The 19,520-nt window shown below is 41.9% G+C and overlaps 1 pseudogene; it reads left to right on the top strand.

Moving 5' to 3' along the window:
- The first annotated feature begins 4,046 nt into the window (after window positions 1–4,046).
- LOC139374499 (1-phosphatidylinositol 4,5-bisphosphate phosphodiesterase beta-2-like) lies at window positions 4,047–19,199 on the top strand (annotated as a pseudogene).
- The last annotated feature ends 321 nt before the right edge of the window (window positions 19,200–19,520 follow it).

Below are 19,520 nucleotides of genomic sequence, written 5' to 3'. Positions count from 1 at the left end.
ACTGAAGACCAGCACTTCCGTTGTTCCTTATAGAATAAATGCATTGTTATGAAATATCAGCATAGGGTCTTGGCAGGTGTCGTTGAGATGTTCAATAGACAGCCTGGTTCTAAAACAAATAGGCGGATGAAACGTCTACCTCACCATGTGCTTATTGCATTGCGTCATGGTTCTACACCTGTGCCCCATGTTGTAATGGTGAAATCATACACACTTTCATAGTCCAGCAATCATCTGAGATGTCCTGGTTAAAAGGTCCCTGAAAACAAAGGGCTCAACTCAACTGAACTCGTATTGAGGTATTTACACAGTAGCTCTATTTCCCATGGTCAAATAAATCCCAGAATGGTTTGAGGCACTGTATAAACCTCAATACTTTACCATATGGTATCTTGTGGGAAAGAGTGACTATGACACCATGGGCTTGTCTTTAGTTTGATTAATAAAATCTGGGCCTATAATTCTTCCCGGACTTTAATAATTGAAGAGCCTATTATGAGCTTGCTTCATATTGTTCTCCTGTGTTGCAAGAGCTCATTAATTATTCACAATTCCTGTGATAGTATCTTGTTCAGACAATGGGGTTCTAAACTTTGATTATTTTCCTTTGTTTTAAAAGTCTCTCCCGGGTGGCATTTTGGCACATTAAAATAATGCTTGGTGTCACTGCAGTGCATGCAGAGACTGATAAACATAAGAAGTTCTGGGATATCCAAAGGCAAGTAGAGGAGAGCTGCTGTGCAAGAGTAATGCCCTGATGACTAACACTGTCAACAGTATCAACAGTCACTCATCCTCCATAGCTGGCATTGAGCTAATCCCCACTGGTAGTGTAACTCTCAACTCCCTGGGACCCAAGATGTTGTCCGCTCAGCTTTGCATTGTCCAAGTAGTGGTAGCTGTGCTTGAGCTTCAAATACTGTAACATAATCCAGCTGGAGCTGTGAGATTGAGCAAACTGTTGTTTTTTAAACGGATGCCTTAGAAAAGAGGATAACAGGACATCTTTCATCTTTTCTAGAATCTCTGACTCAGGTGTGATGTTTTGAGAGTGACTTGGGCCAGGCCACATGGTCAGGAACAACTCCTGGCCCCAGTGATGACAGAGCAGCAACCCCCATCTCCTACAGAGTACTCCATCATGTAAACATTCTCCGGGGCGACTGGGTTTAGAGGTCAAAAGGTCACTTGCCCCTCCCCCTCTTCTTCATGGGCAGATATAGAAGAATAAGAACATCAGATGAGACCATCAGATCCACTCCTTCATCAATATCCTGCTCCATTATTATTTTCATCCATAAGCATAGGGTTTTGTATTATTCGGCACAATCATTTTTTGTTGTTGATTTGATTTTACCAACTGAAATATTCAAAACATGTCACTGCCGTGTTGTAGCGCCTAAGGGGAAACAACTGTAGCGATATCCACTGTGTGCTGTGCACAAATCTGTTCAAAGTATCCTGCTTCTTGTGCCTGCTGTTTTACAATAGTCCCAAGTGTTTACATGATGTCTGTTTACGTCTCAGTGTAACAGATACCCACCATGACAGGTTTTCAGTGCAGCACTACTCAACTGAGGCTTACATTTCACTGTGATACAGTGTGATGGTCCAACCAGCAACGGAACCTCCCCACCACTCAGTGAAAAATAAGCCTTTCAAAGAGGGTTTGCTGGAAATAGTACCGACCCAGTATTATGTAATGCGCTCCTCTTTCCTTTGTGGACTGTAACTACAGAGCGTTCAATCAATACACCTCCCTCACATGCCGTTCAGTTCAAGTAGAAAGCATACATACATACAGGCTTGTTTTTCCCCTCTCCAGAGTTCACCAGAAGTGAGTCAGAAGCAGGAATATGAAAGAAAGAGAGAGAACGAGATATATCTGACTATGTGCTGTGGCAGACTGATAAACAATGGGCCTTGCCTCTGTTGAACACATCTTAGCCTGTTCATACTGTACAAATCATAGATTTGAGGCTCACTTGAAGACATCGACAGTAAACTGACTGTCCTTTGAGCTGTAGGACAAAAAAATTGGACGGATTATCACTGGTTCTTAATTCAACTTGGTAGCTGATTAAGAGTTGACTAGGTCTACAACAAGCCCTTTGACTGGAAAGTGATATAACATTGCTTATCTAATATATCTAATATATCAGACTACGCGATTTGAAAACAGCTTCTATTAAATTTGATCAGAGACCTGTATCAAAACTCCAAAACACCAACACAATTTCTTTACATAGTTTTTCATAAACGATTTCAGATCTCTCAAAATAAAATGTTTAATATGAAAGGTGTTATTATTAAGTTGCTTTGCGTGAACCTTCTTTAAACAAAATCTAAATGATGAAGCATTTTACAAGGAAGTTTATTTGCCTCGTAATATATGCCTAGACCTAACATAGTCTTAATAAAAAGTGTTGAATTAGACTAAAAGTTTGATCAAGGCCAAAGGATGTTCAATATCTCAATATACATGACCAAATACTCAATACATGTCCATGGTTATATGCACATACCTGAGCTTAACTCAATAATACAGGTTCCTCTATGCCAGCAATCCAGATGTATCTATAGAGGACGAAATGCTATATAAATGCTTCCTGTTATTCAACAGTTCGGCCCATCAAAGGCAGTGATAAATGGTTGTGTTATAGAATAACATTGGAGGCCTATAAGTAATGCGTAGTTTACATATCCTGCAAAGGCATATATCCTACCAGTTAAATACAGGTGTGTCATCATGTCCTTGTCCATAATATGGTTATGAATAAATTACTTGGTGGAGCTGTCCAAAGGAAAGATGACTTACATCAATTAAGGCATACAGTAACAGAAAACGCATAGTATTTTAGGAGAAACAATATTTCTTTTAAGCAGTTTAAGTCTATAATTGTCAGTCATACACATTCAGATTATTGGTATATAAGATATCAATAAAATACGTGCATGTGCAATTCTCGCAGCATCATCTGTTCTTTGATATATCTTCCACGAAGACCACTATCTGTAGGCTATCCGAACCCCTGCATAAGTCTGTCAAACACTCCTGGTTCGATTCCTGTTTAATGGCCTGGTTACTCTCCTTTACGCAAACCTTGTTGTCTCGTAGCGGAGGTGCGCTGCGGAACCTTTGTGGATGAAGGAGCAGCATCCGCCGCTGCTTGATCCGCATTGCCAGTAGTTTGTCGGTCCGCATCCTTCTCCCCTTTTTCATTATGCATGGTGTTGTGGGCTCCAGTGCGCAACGGGCTCCGATTGTCCTCAGCAGGCTGAGACGCCTGGTTATCTCTCCCCGCAGTGTTTGGTCTCTCCGCAGTTTGTGCGGCTATGTGGCTTTGGGCAGACGTGTAGAGTCCTTTCGGTTGCGAATGCGCACTTTCTGATAAAACGCCGTCGGAGATGACAGCGGCGCTCTTGCTTCTGCCCTCCCAGTGAAATGCCTTGGTCTGAGTCTTTACACCAAACCTGGTTTCATTGACAGATAAAATGTCTGTCTCTGTAGAGTTAGTGTCTGAGACGTTAGTGCTTGTGGATATGTTTGTTGAGATGTTAGCAGAGGCTGTGACCTCATCGGGCATCCCTAGCTTCCCCGCTGGAGAGGATGCGCTCGTTGGCTTCCATATCAAGCTGTAGTAAATGGCTAGAATGATGGCTGCTAAGGACACAGACAATACATATGCGAAGACAGTGGCTAGTCTCACCCACTTTTTGTTCGTCTTCGCAGCCATTTTAGCCTTTTTGTCCCCTGTATAAGTGGCAGGTTTGCCCCTCTCCATGTTGGGCATAAAGTCCCGCTCTCTCATATTGCCCCGATGTTTCCCTCGATGCTCCACTACCCCGTCCGTCTTGAAGATTTCTTGTTATCCACAATCCAAGAGAACACGGGAACCTATCCGGTCGAGAGAAGACGTCAGGCTTACTGTGGACCATATGCGTTATTGAACAGTTTACTGCTAAATATATTTTTGGTTAATTCATTTCATCTTAGAAGGCACTGCGGTTTGTCTCAGAAACCAAGTTTAACATTGTGTTTCATAATGTACATCATGGATGAGGCAGGCAGCTCAGGGTCTCTTGAGAATTTCAGCATCCACCAGCAGAATCCCGGTCCCGTACGACCAATGTTTATTCCGACGGCATTTCCCAAGGAATCATCTATACAGCGAATCCGCAGTAAAGGATTCGATGTCATTTAAAAAATCGATTAAGTGAAATCATACGGTACACAGCTGTCTTTACCGTAGCCTACAACAAATGAAGTGGTTGTCTCAGCTAAAAATATAGGAGAGGGGGCGGGTGAAGGTTCTTAAAGAGCCAGCAGCTATATGCAGCGGGCTGCATTAACTAATGAAACCGCACCAAACGCACCCCAACACTAGAGTTAAAAATTAAATGCATGTATGCGGATGGTGTAAATTGTCCAGACCAAGTAGCCTATGATTGCGTCATGACATAAACGTGGAACTGGTACTAGGAATGAAGCAGTGTGTGTTGCGGTGTAGAGTCTAGACTGTATTTATGAGAATGAGGGATGGAAAGCTTGAAGGGCAGGTACTGAAGGCTCAAATTAAACGTCACCAATGGCAGTGCCAACGCTTGGTGCCGTGGCGCGCATGATTTCAGCCCCTTGTGATTTCAGCACCTTGGACAGTGGCCGATAACCTATATTTACGCGATAGGCCTACTGGTGCACATGGCAACAACGGATCCTAAATTGTCGGAACTAGAAGCACAAGCATTTCGCTACACTCGCATTAACATCTGCTAACCATGTGTATGTGACAACTAAAATTTGATTTGATTTGATTTGATAAATTGGCAGAGCAGAGGACATTGGGTCCAAATGAAAAACATGTAATATAGTATATGTGGGTCATATACAAACCTTTTAATAAAACATAATTGGTTTTACGGATTGATTCAACAGCTTGAAAGGTCAGACGTTTAAACAAAGCCTGGCAGCTCAGCAGGATCATCTGGGGGTATTTGTCTCATATGTGTTTGTTTTCGTGCGCGTGTTCGTGTGGGATGGAATCTATATAGATGACGCAGCCAGGCTAGCTCAAGTGTCTCTAGTCCAGCGGTGCCCAGCGCATGGTCAGGTGACATCACACAACACACCATCTCAGGTGACTGGAGGGGGGGGGGGGGGGGGGGGGGGGGGGCTTGACTGACTTATTTGCCTGCTATATGGTGCCTGCTATATGGTAACGGGGAGTTTTGTTTTTTACTTTTGACTTAGGATCTCTACAGTGTAAATGCTTGATATTGTATGTTGTAGGTCTACCATACTGTATGCTTTTATTGCTGCATTGGAAATCATTTCCACTGGCCTATCAAGTTTCCCCTTGAAAAGTGTGAATCATGTTCTTTTTGATATAATTGGTAGATGGGCAACTTTGATGGGGTGTGGGGCTGGGGGCCACAAACACATCTGAATTCATCATGAGGGGCCACAGTAAAACATTTTAGTGACTCCCCCTCTTGACATCAGATATATATATATATATTTGCCATGGGCATGGAGAAGATTTAGCAATTTCATAACAAATTTCATGTAATTCTACATGACATTTGCCCATCCCTGATCTAATCTAATGGAAGTAAGATACATTATTATTACCCCAAACACTTTTATCCTTATGTAACTTGGGTCCTCCGATCCCTTTACAATTTGCCTAAGGTATTACTTGCTGTTAAAATTAATATTACCCAAATGACAGGGAGGGAGGAGTCAGGAGCAGAGGCCATGAATCAACATTAATCAGTGCCCTCCCTGCCACATCTGGACATCTAACATGATGCAGTACATTTCATTTCTCATCTCCACAATACTGAATGCAAATTAAAATCAATATACCGGTAGATCAGCAATCACAGATTGAACAAGCATCCTGGCTATTGTCTCTCAATATTGTACAGTATGGCAGTCTACATTTGGGTACTGATTGTTATGTGAGGTATGCAGTGGAGAAAAACAAGACAAAACAAATGGAAAATGAAAAGTGGATTGACGATGGCTAGAAGACCGGTGACGCCGAGCGCAAAGCGCCGCCCGAACAAGGAGAGGAACCGACTTTGGTGGAATTCGTGACACCTGTCACCATGAAGATGGACCCTAAGGGCTAGTACAACCAGAAATTACTTGGAAATAATTGATTTACAGTGAGTAAATATTGTCACATTATATTATCTGCCTGGTTGTTTAGTTCAACAGTTTAGATCCTTATGTATTGAATCCAGACCAATAGAAACGTGTCCTGGCAGCTGTGCTGGCTGCTTCAGACTCCACAGCTCTGGAATGGGGTCCGTCAGGATTTGGGATGACTCAGCGCCGCAACCACTGTTACCACAATATATGTTAACAGATGTGAATTGGATCTAGTTGTGAGATGGTTCAAAACTCTGCATTACGCGTTTACAGTCCCAGCAGCCTCGTGAATTGTATTGATCACAGCTGATGTGGGTTTTACCAGCCTGTTGTTGCACTGCACAACGTTCACTGGGCTGACAGCTGCTTCCTTCTCTCTCTCTCCTTCTACTGTAGTGCTCTCTCTTTTGCTCTCTTGCTTTCTACCTCTCTCCGTCTTGCTCCTCTCACAGCACCTTCTGTTCTGCAGTACATCAGTCTGTTATCCACTTGTTCCGTACAGAGGATTCAGGCAAGTAGTAGAACGCATAATTCAATTTACTATGGGTGCTGCAGATGCCTATCTGTTCATGCAATCATAAAATAATAATTGTTCTATCATAGTCATTGGCTTGTGGATTTATAATTCCCCATTTCTAGTAGACAGAGCTCCTGGATGTTGAGAACATATCAGGAAAATATGCAAAACTTTCTAAAGTGAGTACCATTGTCTAAGATGTGCACAGCTTCCACTGCTGTGTGATCCACTCAATAAAGCCAGTCTTTATCTGCTTTCCTGTCAAAGCCTCTAAAGTGTGTATTGTGTAACTGAGAGGGAATTTGTATTGCAAAAGCAGCAATAAACACAATGCAAATGCACACATACTGGCCACACAGTGTTAGTGATGTGATTGCAGCTAAAGCGAGAGAGCCCAGATTTGTGATTTCTGTGCAGCAGATCAAGCTGTAGTGAGATGATTGAGTTTGACAGTTTGAACCTCTCCCACTGCTTGCCCCCACCCTGAGCTGTCTCCATAGAGAGTTTCAGTGTGCAGCCATTTACTCCCTACTACTGAGGGAGGTCACAGCTATTCCCTGGGGAATAAACAACATCATCCCTATAACTGGTGTGCCATCGGATGACACTCTATCCTCTGTTCTGCTTTCAAGGGGATCAGTTGCTCCTTTGTAAGCCACGGATACTGTATCAAAACAAACACTTGATCTGTTGAATATATAGTAGATCCCCAGTTCCTCTGCTGAGCTGCTGCTCTTATCTTTCTCTGCTCTTGTCTGGAGTTTTCTTGCAGTGATTTGCCTGTCTCGTCAGGCTTGAGCTCCCAGGCGTCCTGTGTATGGAAGACAGACACCAGGATGTAGCAGGCTTCATTTCCCCCTTTCCAAATATACATGGAGACCTAGAGGATAGTAGAGGATGACAGGGAATACAAGAGAAAGTGTCAAATGATGTACTTTTTTTACTGTGTGAAAGAAAGAGATCATAAAAACACAAATGAAATGCTTTGCCTACACAATAATCATCAATGTGATAACATAGGAACATAGGAATTACTTTTGGTCCCTCATCTTTGTTTTATTCATGTCTGTCCGTCCTCATCAACGGCACCCTAAAGTCAGGAATGTGTTCAACCTGCATTTTCCAAACAGCGACCATCTAGTAAAAACCCTGACTGTTGTCACAGGCCCTGACATGGTGAAATTTGACTTACCACAGCTTCTTTGCTTACAAGGAGAATGTGATACAGGTAATACACATCACAATCCTTACGTCATGACATCTTTCCCCACAGCAACATGAAATAACCAGAGCTCATTCTACACATACTGTATGTAGCATAACTTAAAATCATTAAGTGTCATAAACATGCATCAATAGGTATGTAAATGTCTAGAGTACATTTGCTTAACAGCATCACCTAACCGCCAACATTTGTTTATATTAGTTGCCAGATTCCAAACTGGCTCTGCAGCACTAACCTTGCCTCAGGTCAACCACTAATATGAGCCTTCATTTCCTCCACAAAGCATCCTCTGTCCTTGCACTCTTTATGAGTTTACGACTACAATATCCAGTTTTAATGAACTCTAATGAAAATAACAATTGGTTCTCTTCCTGAGGCACTGTGACTGATCATTTCTACGCCCTCTAGTGGTCAAAAACGAAACAGTTATTATCGTGACAAGTAGTAAATCCAGACAGCAATTTCATGCGGTTGTGGTCTGATGTTATAGAACTGGGCTGCTGATATCCTGTCCATTGCTTACAACCCATCGAGGACCAACACATTCAGACATGTCTTCATGGAGAAAATGTTAGTGGACAAGGACCGGTCTCTCTTTATGTTGAATGTAAAAAATAAATGTAAAAAAATGATGAACCTCTCCATCCTAGGTATGTCCGTATCTCCCTTCAGACCAATATGGATGTTAAGATCCCTGTCAAAAAGTGAGCCACAGACAATTTTGTTGAATTTGTTGAACAGCTCCCACAACAGTTCAACATATTCAATCAATTTAAACCAGATTCATGTGTTGTCTTTATTTTCATCTTCAGTGTTTACAAGATGTTTCTAGCCGATAAGAAGAGGGTGGAGAGTGCCCTGGCTTCAGCACACCTCCCCACAATTCAAGTACTTATAGTCCTTTCTGAATGTGTGTCATGAATGATTTCCAGTGGAATGTAATAATGTGAGAGGTAAATTGTGTGTTCTCTCAGGGTGACACTATGAACTGGACATCTTCCATGAAGCTGCTTTCAAGCTCTTCCTGATGAGTCTTTGTCCCTGGCCTGAGATATATGAGATATTTACATCCTAGTAAGTGAAATTTGAAATTGACCGAGCAGTGTGATTCTTACTAATTGGAGAATACAGGCATGAGGCGATGCCAGGTGTAATTGTCATTATGTTCCCATCAACAGTTGCTCGGTTGGAGGGTCCTGCTCATGCAGTGGTTCCCTGGCTTAGGGTTTGGCTTGGTCAACAAGAAGCAGCGTTACCCCCGCCTCACTGAAGAGCTCTTCTCCCGTATCGGACCTGACCAGGTGAAGGCCCTCATCGAAAAGTATGAGCCCTTCTCCTCCAACGCCAACAGAGGAGAGATACACATAGATGCAGTCTGATTACTACAGACAGGACAGGAGAACTAACCAATCATCATTGACTGCACTTTATTCCCAATCATTACTGTATTTTCAATCCAGTGTTTTATAGAAGAGAGATGTGTAACACTGCTATAATGTGCATGTGTCTTATTCTACAGGTCAGCTGTTCTATCTGACATCTGTGGTAATACTGGACAAACTGGCCAAGTGTCAGGACATGAGCCAACTGCTGCCACATTGCCTAATCAAGTCCAACACATACCAGACAGGTCAGACGAGAACTGCCTTTAGACCTGATATCACACATTTGAACACGGCTATGGTAAACAAGGTTTATGAAAGTCAACTCAGAGCTATAAAAAGGGAAAGGCATTTTCTTGTCTGTAAATGTGAGCACAGAGCTAGTAATAGAAGCAATAGAAAGTCTATGGATGAATGATAATTTATACAATCCTTTTTGGGTTATTTCATTAATTAAAATGACTGGAAATCGTACAGACTGTTGCTTATGCCTTTGAGTGTCTCTAGAGTGTAATGGAACATATTTCCCTGTGATCCCTCCACAGTGGGTCAGTTTTCCGGCGTGTCGGCGCCGCCAGTGTCTGCTGGCCGGCTGCCGTTGCCTGGAGCTGGACTGCTGGAAGGGAAAACCACAGGATGAAGAACCCATCATCATCCACGGATTCACCATGACAACCGAGATCCTGTTCAAAGTCAGGTGTCAGTCAGTCCTCATCTCTCAGTGCCAGGCAGTGCAGTAGTGCTGTAGTAAACAAATTATTCACCCATTTTCAATGGAATATGCCACCTATGTTGGGGGATTCTAGCCCCAGTCCTAACACTTACCCTAATGCTATATTGGACCTTAATGCTAGAGAATAGTCCTATTGATCCGATATGGTGTGTGCCAACAAAAACAAAGCATCTAACTAATGTAGACCATTGACCAATTGTCGACCCATCTTGTAGTCCCCAGAAACACATACCTCATTCATTAAGACTCAGACAGACAACAGAGTTAAGAGTGTTACTAATGATAGAGAGTGTTACAACCGTAGTCCAGACCCCAGTGCCTACAGAAACAGTGTACCAGGAAGTGGCCCCTGCTTTACATCTCGCAGTGACAGCTTTCTTTGTGGCTCTGCCAGCAGGTGTCCATTGAGACACAATACAGTGTCATATTGGGCCTGGGCACTGGAGCATGTGTGCAGCACAGCAGCCTCTCCACTCCACTCCACTCCACTCCACACCACACCACACCACACATCTCATGGCCCCTTCACTCAACACTGCCATTTAAGGGCACCCAGAGCTCCGCTATAACTGGTACACAGACCAAACCAAATGCCTCAGCATAGTTTACTGTCACACACTGATTTCTTCCAGGCTTGATGATGTTTGGCCTGCCTCCAGCTCATTCAGGGAGTGGACGTTATTTATAATAAGGATTACATGGAGAAAATCGGACCTCTTTGAATTGAAAATGGATGGCCCTCTCTTCAGCAAAATATATTTGTAAAAAACAGGTGATCCTCCCTTATACCCCAAATAATAATGAAAAGATAAAGTGGATACAGAGAACATGTCTACCGTTTACCTTCACTTCGTGGACAGACCAGAGCCTGGATATACAGTACTAAAAACTTTTCTTCATTCTGTAAGCATTACATGGCAACACAGGAATTTTGATAGCGGGCCATAAACATATTATGCAAATCCACGTTATTTGACACATATTAGCAGAATATTTTTTAATACCACACAAATCACTGAAATGTCAGGCTAAGAATGAACAGAGAGATAGGCCTATGTGTTCATCTTATCATATTTCTCCAGTGCCACTGTGTCTTGTTTGCATTGAATCTGTCACGCCTGCTCCCGCTCTTCCCCCTGGCGCTCGAAGGGCGCCAGGGTGATTTGCTGATGTTAAGTTGGGGCAGGAGTTAGATGAGGGTAACTTTTGCCTCTACAGAAATAGGAATGAGAGATGCAGTTTTTGTCAAAATAATAACCTCATATGATTAAAAACAAACTTTACACAAAGTACATGTTATATATAGAACCTGTTAATCTAGTTGTTGTTGCTGACGGAAAATAATATTCTGCATGATCCCTCTGTCACGACTTCCGCCGAAGTCGGTCCCTCTCCTTGTTTGGGCAGCGTTCGGCGGTCGACGTCACCGACCTTCTAGCCATCGCCGATCCACTTTTAATTTTCCATTAGTTTTGTCTTTGTCTTACACACCTGGTTTCAATTCCCCAATTACTTGTTCATTATTTAACCCTCTGTTCCCCCATGTCTGTTTGTGAGTAATTGTTTGTATGTAGTATGGTCCATTAATGTGGGCTCTCTTTTTTGTATTGCATTTGTATATGTTGAATAAAGTAAGTTTATTGACTCATATCTGCTGTCCTGCGCCTGACTCCTCTTCACCAGCTACACACAGACCTCATTACACCCTCTCATTATCCTGTGGACAGAGAAAAACAAGAGCTACCTCATCTCATCTTTTGTGGAGACCAAAGGGGAGAATATGATATTCAAGACTGCAGTGGAGTTTGTTGGGTATCCTTTTCTCAACTGCTACTTTAGCCCTGATTGAATTACCCTCAAATACTAAGAAATCATAATTATTTTCTGCCACACATTGTGAATGCAAACTCCCTTAACATGTCAATCCGGGTATAACAGGCAGATGAGAATAATCTACCCTAAAGGAACCAGACTAGTCCAACTACAGCCCACAGCCCTTCTGGAATGCTGGCTGCCAGATGGTGGCGCTCAACTATCAAACTATGGGTAAAGCTACTGTATAACATCTATCTGGGATTAGGATTGTTTTATGGCTGATAAACTGGTGTAATAACTTATGATAGTTCCCATTATTATTATTAGTCATTGTAAGGCACATTTGTAGAGTTTCTTTATTGATGTTAAGTGTTTCTTATATTCACCACTGCAGGTCAGTGTTGACCTGTTTTGAGTTGCACGTTGCACACTGCTCTACTGCACATGCCACAAAAATGCAGATCCATCTCACATGAAAATGTTGTGCTGTATGCAGTAGTGAAGAAACATGAATGTGATTTTGAAATGTTCTGAAAATATGTCGTTTTTTCTCCAGATTTCCTAATGCAGCACACCATGTCTTTATTTGAATTCAACAGAAGGACAGACTACCTCCTCAATCATGACCTCTTCTGCGTTAGTAACAAGAAGTTTGACCCCTACTGTGACAGGATCGACACCATCGTTGACAACACACTGACCATCAAGGCATGTAATTATTATTATTATGTTAACTCCAATCTCAGAGAGAGCAGCAGACATCGGCACTATTCAGTATTCTTGCTTCAGGCTTTTGTGCCAGGCATTTAAAATATCTCATAAAATATCTAATGTAGTTATTGGACTGTTTAGTCATTATCAAACCACTCTGGATTATTATCCACGGTTCCACTTTGGAAGAGCTGATGCAGCTGGCTGTTTGTAACTGGGGGCTATTTTCCTCCCACTTGTTTTTCAGAGTAGCATACCCTCAGGCTTTCTCTCGCTCTCATCTCTCTCTTTCTGTGTGTGTGTTCATCTTGGTTGAATATGTCTGTCTGTTTTGTGATAGTCTACTGTAAGTGGACAGTCAATATGTATACAGGTCTGCTGTGTCTGCAGCTCTATTTCTTCTTGGGTCTTTCTATAAATAATGTGGAAATGTGTGACATTGGGATCAAATTTCTAAATGGTTTGAAACGACAACAAAAATATTTTTATGCAGTTCCACATGTGTACTTAGAGGAATAAAAGTGAATATATTAAAATTGGCCCATAACTCTACCTATACAACATCATAGGCCTAGGACTATACATAATTTAAGCAGGCTTTATACAGACATTTGGCAAGTCAATTCAAGGTTTTTCAGGGACTTTTTCAAGCACTTAATTGTAATCTTATACACTTTATTATACACTCAATTATATCTTATACACTTGTATCATTTATATAATTGTACATATAGGGCCTAATATAGAACCCTCCCCCCCAAAAAGCAAGCAAAAAGTGTAAAAAAAGTAGGCCAATGCCAATGCATTGATATTCAAATTATTATTACATTCTAAAATATGTGAGAATAACATGGACATTGCCTGACTAAATAGATTGGATGCATGCTGATTGTTTTGTAGCCTATGTGGCCGACACAGAGACACATAATAAACCCATGAATAGCGATGAATTCATCTCACCATTTGAATCTCACCATCGCAGTTTTTATGATGAGAAAGTGACCAAAAACCAGGTTTTTTTTTTTAGAGGAATGATTTTTTATGGAAAGCCAAGTTGAAGCCAACATTAGATGTTGTCGTCCTCATAATAACCGAATGTGGTTTTACCGCAACAGAGTAGCACAATACCCTTCAATTGAAGCGATGGGAAACAAACATAAATTCCCACATCTCTCACAAAAATGGATCAAAAATGAAATCACAGATAATTATATGGGAGCATGAGAACTTATAAATTGAGTACAATGATTACAAGAACATTTCAAGCACCAAATTGAGGAAATTTTCATATTTTCAAGGTAGGCCTATTCCAGTAGGCCGCTTACATTTCTGAGCTCCAAGTTCAAGTAGTCGATATAGGTTTTAAGTATCAAGGTCTTTAAGAATTTGATTTTGCAATGCATACATTATTTTAGATTTTTGTGCCCACGAAAACTGTTTTCACCCCATTACATAAAAAGACACAAAATGTTACCTAGTTACACTGCATTTCTGAGATCTCTATACATAAAACTATCCGACAGCTAGATCCAGGATTCTTACAGGGTTCAAGTTCAATGACAAATTTAACTGATTCATACTTAACAACTTGCAAGGACAGAAAATATATGTTTTATGCCACACGGTTGTGGACAAATCAATCAATACAGCAACCATGATAAAGGGTTAAACATAGGTTGTAAATCAACTTGTACATTTGATTGAATCTAGCTATGATCCTCCCTTATATATTAAGGTAATGACATGAAAAAAATGGGGAGATTATTGTCAATTATCAGTTGTAACAAGATGTCCAGTGTAGGAAATCCTCAATGTTAACCTAGTTAATAGAAAGACCCTTACCATAGGCCTACATGTGTTTCTAAAGGCGTTACAGTCATTTAACTGACTTGCCTAGTTAAATAAAGGTTACATTTTTTTAACCAAATCATCAGTGCAGGCTGCTGAGAGGAGAACGGCTCATAATAATGGCTGGAACGGAGCAAATGGAATGGCATACAAAAAAATGCTAACCATGTGTTTTATTCCGCTCCAGGCATTACCACAAGCCCGTCTTCCCCAATTAAGGCACCACCAACCTCCTGTGTATCATATATATCGGTTGAATGCATGTCAGAAGGGTCAAGCTTGTTGTGTGGACAGATCCTGCTACCTGACATGGCCTCCCTCAGGATCGTGGTTCACGAGGAGGGCGGGAAGTTTCTGGGCCACAGGATCATTCCCACTGAGGCCTTTCAGTCAGGTCCACAGGATCATTCCCACTGAGGCCTTTCAGTCAGGTCCACAGGATCATTCCCACTGAGGCCTTTCAGTCAGATCCACAGGATCATTCCCACGGAGGCCTTTCAGTCAGGTCCACAGGATCATTCCCACTGAGGCCTTTCAGTCAGGTCTGTATGATAACATGTTGCATTACCTTTCTCTTATACCTGTGAAGTAACACTGCTATTAATCTAGTAAAACCACAGTATTAACATGGTGTTGTTAGTGTTGAGTGATTACAGCTTTGCTACACAGATATAAGAGCAACTTCATGTAGCGTTACCTACAGTATTTCTACATGGGCTTAAACTGCACTTCTGCCCAGTCTTCCCGACAATGAGGCTGATTGAAGTAGACCTTGAGTCAGAAGGCTTCTGACTGTGTCTGATTGATTCATGGGGGTTTGAGCCCTGCAGGCTTCCAGCACATCTGTCTGCGCAGCGAGAGCAACATGCCGCTCACTCTGACAGCTCTCTTTGTGTACATCAAGGTCAAGGACTACATCCCTGCTGCTTTTGCAGGTACAGTACACTTACTTTCAGCTTCTATTTTTAGAAAAGGTACAGAATAATTTTTATTCACATTTCAATTTTCACATTGGATGATTGTGTAGGTAGGATAGGTAGAACACCTATAGATGGTGTTTTAACAGTCATTGATTTGAAATAAAATTTTCACTAGGGGACTGATTTCTTCTGTACTGTCTTGTTCTGCCTCAGATTTCAAAGATGCCTTATTCAACCCAACAAAGAATTCTGAGAAGGCAACAAAGACAACAGAGGTAAATCAATTCCCAGACAGAGCTCATTGAAACACTGAAAATGTTTCACTCCTAAGGTTCTCCTTTCACAACAAAACATTTCCATAGTAAGATGTGAACAGGGCTTGATTGGTTTTATGGTGTCTTTGTTAGGGATTTGATGGACTTGTGCTCTGTCCCCACATTCATCAGCAGACTACGTCTCCCCCTATGAGGCGCCCCTTGTCAACATAACACAGACTGTGGGGGAGGAGACTGCATTTGCAGAAACAGGTAAGAAGGCTGTTTCCTGTTGGATAGGGCCAATATTTCAATTCACTATACTAAAGATACTAAAGCTTCCTCTCCAGTGAAGTAAGCTGATACTTCTACTAGTACCCAGGATACTCCACCTACTCCTGAAGAGGCCCCTTCAGAGCCTGAACCCAACATGGATTAAATGTCACCCCCAAACACTGTCAGTGTGGAGGATGAACCTGCCCCAATCATTCAGCCATCTGTTGTTAACCCCAACCAGAGTGTTAAGAAGTTTCCAGAGCCTGAAGGCCTCCCTAAGGTTGACCCAGAGGCTGATCCAGCCACAGAGTTGACTCCTGGCCCCAAGGTCGTCCCTACCCCTGATCCAGATGTTGAATCCACCACAGGAGGTTGGTGGCACCTTAATTGGGGAGAACGGGCTTGTGGTAATGACTGGAGCGGAATCAGTTGAATGGTGTTTGATGCCATTCCAATATTTCCGTTCCAGCCATTATTATGAGCCGTTCTCCCCTCAGCAGCCTCCACTGGAATCCACTCCTGTTGCTGACCCTGCTGTGGCTCCTGACCGTCCATCTGAGCCCAGCTCATCTGACCCTGCACCTGAGGACTCCACTCCTGTAGATGCCAATGAAGGTAACACCAGTGACTCTTCTGTGTTGTAAAAAGGAAACACATCAGTGGCGGTTGGTGCATTTAAGATGAGGGAGGATGGTTTTTTCCATGAGCATTGCTGATTCAGAGGGGTTGGGTTAAATGCAGAAGGTACATTCAGTTGTCCAACTGACTAGGTATCCCCTTTCCCTTATTTATATTACAGCATATTGGATGACTGTCATTCATATTCCATTCACCCAGCTCAATGTAACATCGATAAGTTTAGACAACTACATGATACTCTAATTATCCCTATACCCATCATGAGGTTGCTACAACCTAGCCTATAAATGAAAGTTTACAACATAGGTGTATAGGTTGATAGAAATTAGAGCAATCAAGTTGATTGACCTTGACACGTTCAATAATGCCTTGCACACTCTTGCCTGCATCTAGCTGATCTAGGGTGTAATCATTAGTCCAACAGTTGCAAACAAGAGTTCAGGTATGTTTATTCTCTTTTCGTTCAGCTTGCTTCCAGTTAATAAATGTTTTTCAACAGAATCGGCAGAATGAATACACCCCTGCTCACACACAAGCACAGTTCACTTTCATACCAACCACATACAAACAGCATAATCCCTTTGATTGTATAATTCCTCTTATCTGTTCCCTTCGCTTGTGGACTTCAGTTCACAACACATCAGCTGTCTGTGACCAAGCAAAAAAAACTTTCCAAGCCTAACCTTCAAATCCTAACCGCTACATACAGCCTACATCATTGTCACCATGTTAGCTAACGCCATAATCAACATAGCAACTAAAACTAAAACGTTAGAAAATCCACTACAATCATGCAGTACAGAGTACAGTCAGCAAGTAGTTTAGCAGTTACACCGGTGGGTCCCAGTGGCAATAAATTAATAAAACCTGTCACGTGTGCTCCCTCTCCAGCCTCTAGGCTGCTCGTTATGGAACACACCTGTCACCATCATTACGCACACCTGCACGTCATCAGACTCACCTGGACTCCATCACTTCCCTGATTACCTTCCCTTTTTATGTCACTCCTTTTGGTTCCTTCCCCAGGTGTTATTATTTCTATGTCATGTCTGTGCTTCTTATTTTGTAGTGTTTATTTATACACTCACTCCCTGAACTTGCTCCCCAACTCTCAGTGCTCATCATTACAGAATAACACCTCACCTAAGGGAAGCATCAGGGAGTGTTTTTAGTTTTTTTGGTGGGAATGACATCGGGTCCAGGAGCCACTACAGGCTCTCATGCCCTGCCTCCGCTGGTTCGTCAGGCTCTCATGCCTCAGCCAGATCTCCAGGCTCCAGTGCCTGTCAGGTTCTCACGCCCCAGCCGGCAACAGGTTGGGGTGACTGGGCCTCTCCTCATCCCTGGGATTGTCCCTTTGATTGGTGTCCTGCGGCTGGAGCCGAACACAGAGGGGGGTACTGTCACGTGTGCTCCCTCTCCGGCCTCTAGGTCACCAGGCTGCTCAATATGGCACACACCTTTCACCATCATTACCCGCACATGTGCATCATCAGACTCACCTGGACTCCATCACTACCCTGATTACCTTCCCTATATATATGTTTTGTACCTTTATTTAACTAGGCAAGTCAAGTGAGTACAAATTCTTATTTTCAATGACAGCCTAGGAACAGTGGGTTAACTGACTTGTTCAGGGGCTGAACGACAGATTTTTACCTTGTCAGCTCGGGGATTCGATCTTGCAACCTTTCAGTTACCCAGTCCAACACTCTAACCACTAACCTGCTACTCCCTTTGGTTCCTTCCCCAGGCATTATTGTTTCTGTTGCTGTGTCATGTCTGTGCATTGTTTGTGTTTCTTATTTTGTATTATGTTGTGTTTATTTATTAAAACACTCACTTCCTCAACTTGCTTCCTGACTCTCAGCATGCATCGTTACAAAACCAAAAGCTTACCTTGACTTAGAAGAGTTCCAATGTTGGATAGCCAGCTAGCTACCTTAGCATCCCTCTCTATTTGAGCCGGGTTTTTGAGTAGGCTAAACTAGCTAGCTGCATTCGCTAGCTAAGTAAGTGAAAGTAAAAAATACTATGAAATATAGCTCTCTCTCTGTCTCTCTTTCTTCTCCTTTAAATTATTCTGTTCAAAACTGTTAAACTATCTTTTTCTCTCTTTGAGTCAACTACTCACCAACGGTTTATGCACTGCAGTGCTAGCTAGCTGTAGCTTATGCTTTTAGTACTATATGAATTATCTGATCCTTTAATTGGGTGAACAACATGTCAGTTCATACTGCAAGAGCTGATAGGTTGGAGGACGTCCTAATTACTATGTAAGCCTATGGAATGGAGTGAGAACCACAAGCCTCCTAGATTTTGTATTGAAGTCAATGTACCTAGATGAGGCCGGACACTAGCTGTCCTCCAGCTACACCATGGTGCTACCCTACACAGTGCTGTTGATGCTACTGTAGACCTTCATTGTGAAACAGTGTGTTTTATCAATTATTTGGTGATGTGAACATATTTAGTATAGTTTAATCTAAAAAGGATAACTTTTTTAATGTTTCGCTATTTTTATTTTCAGGAAATTCACCAAGGAGGATGCTCTAAGGAGCCTCTGAAATTAATATATCATATGTGTCCTCTTTCAGAGCTGTCCACAGTTGCCTGTGAGGACATAAAGGAACTGGAGAAGAAGTTCCAGAAGAAAGTAGAGCAGCTCATCCAGAAATACAGCGACACATTCAAAGCGCTCAATACAACTCACTCCTAGATGTTTTTAAGCCCTCTGTAGTTAAAGTTTTATGACTCAACAAATTCATGTTTTATTTTAATCTCATCCACTAGGGGTGATGGCAGACACACAGAATGTATTCATGTTTTTTTTTTATCTTGGCCAGTTTAATTAACAAGAATTATATTTAGACCTATAATAATTAGCTTCAGGCAGATTTGGAATATTCCTCAGCTAATGTGTTTTTCTTGGTAGAGCACTTAATGAAGGGATAAAAATATCCTCTAAATGTGCTTGCTAAATGACTAAAATGTAATGTGTAAGATATGTTTTTAACTAGAAACATTTATTGCTTGTGGA

Source organism: Oncorhynchus clarkii, chromosome 19 (genome assembly GCF_045791955.1).
Source record: "Oncorhynchus clarkii lewisi isolate Uvic-CL-2024 chromosome 19, UVic_Ocla_1.0, whole genome shotgun sequence".
Taxonomy (NCBI): Eukaryota; Metazoa; Chordata; class Actinopteri; order Salmoniformes; family Salmonidae; genus Oncorhynchus; species Oncorhynchus clarkii.
The sequence above is the reverse complement of the archived record's forward strand: the minus strand, read 5'-3'. Positions and strand labels throughout refer to the sequence as shown.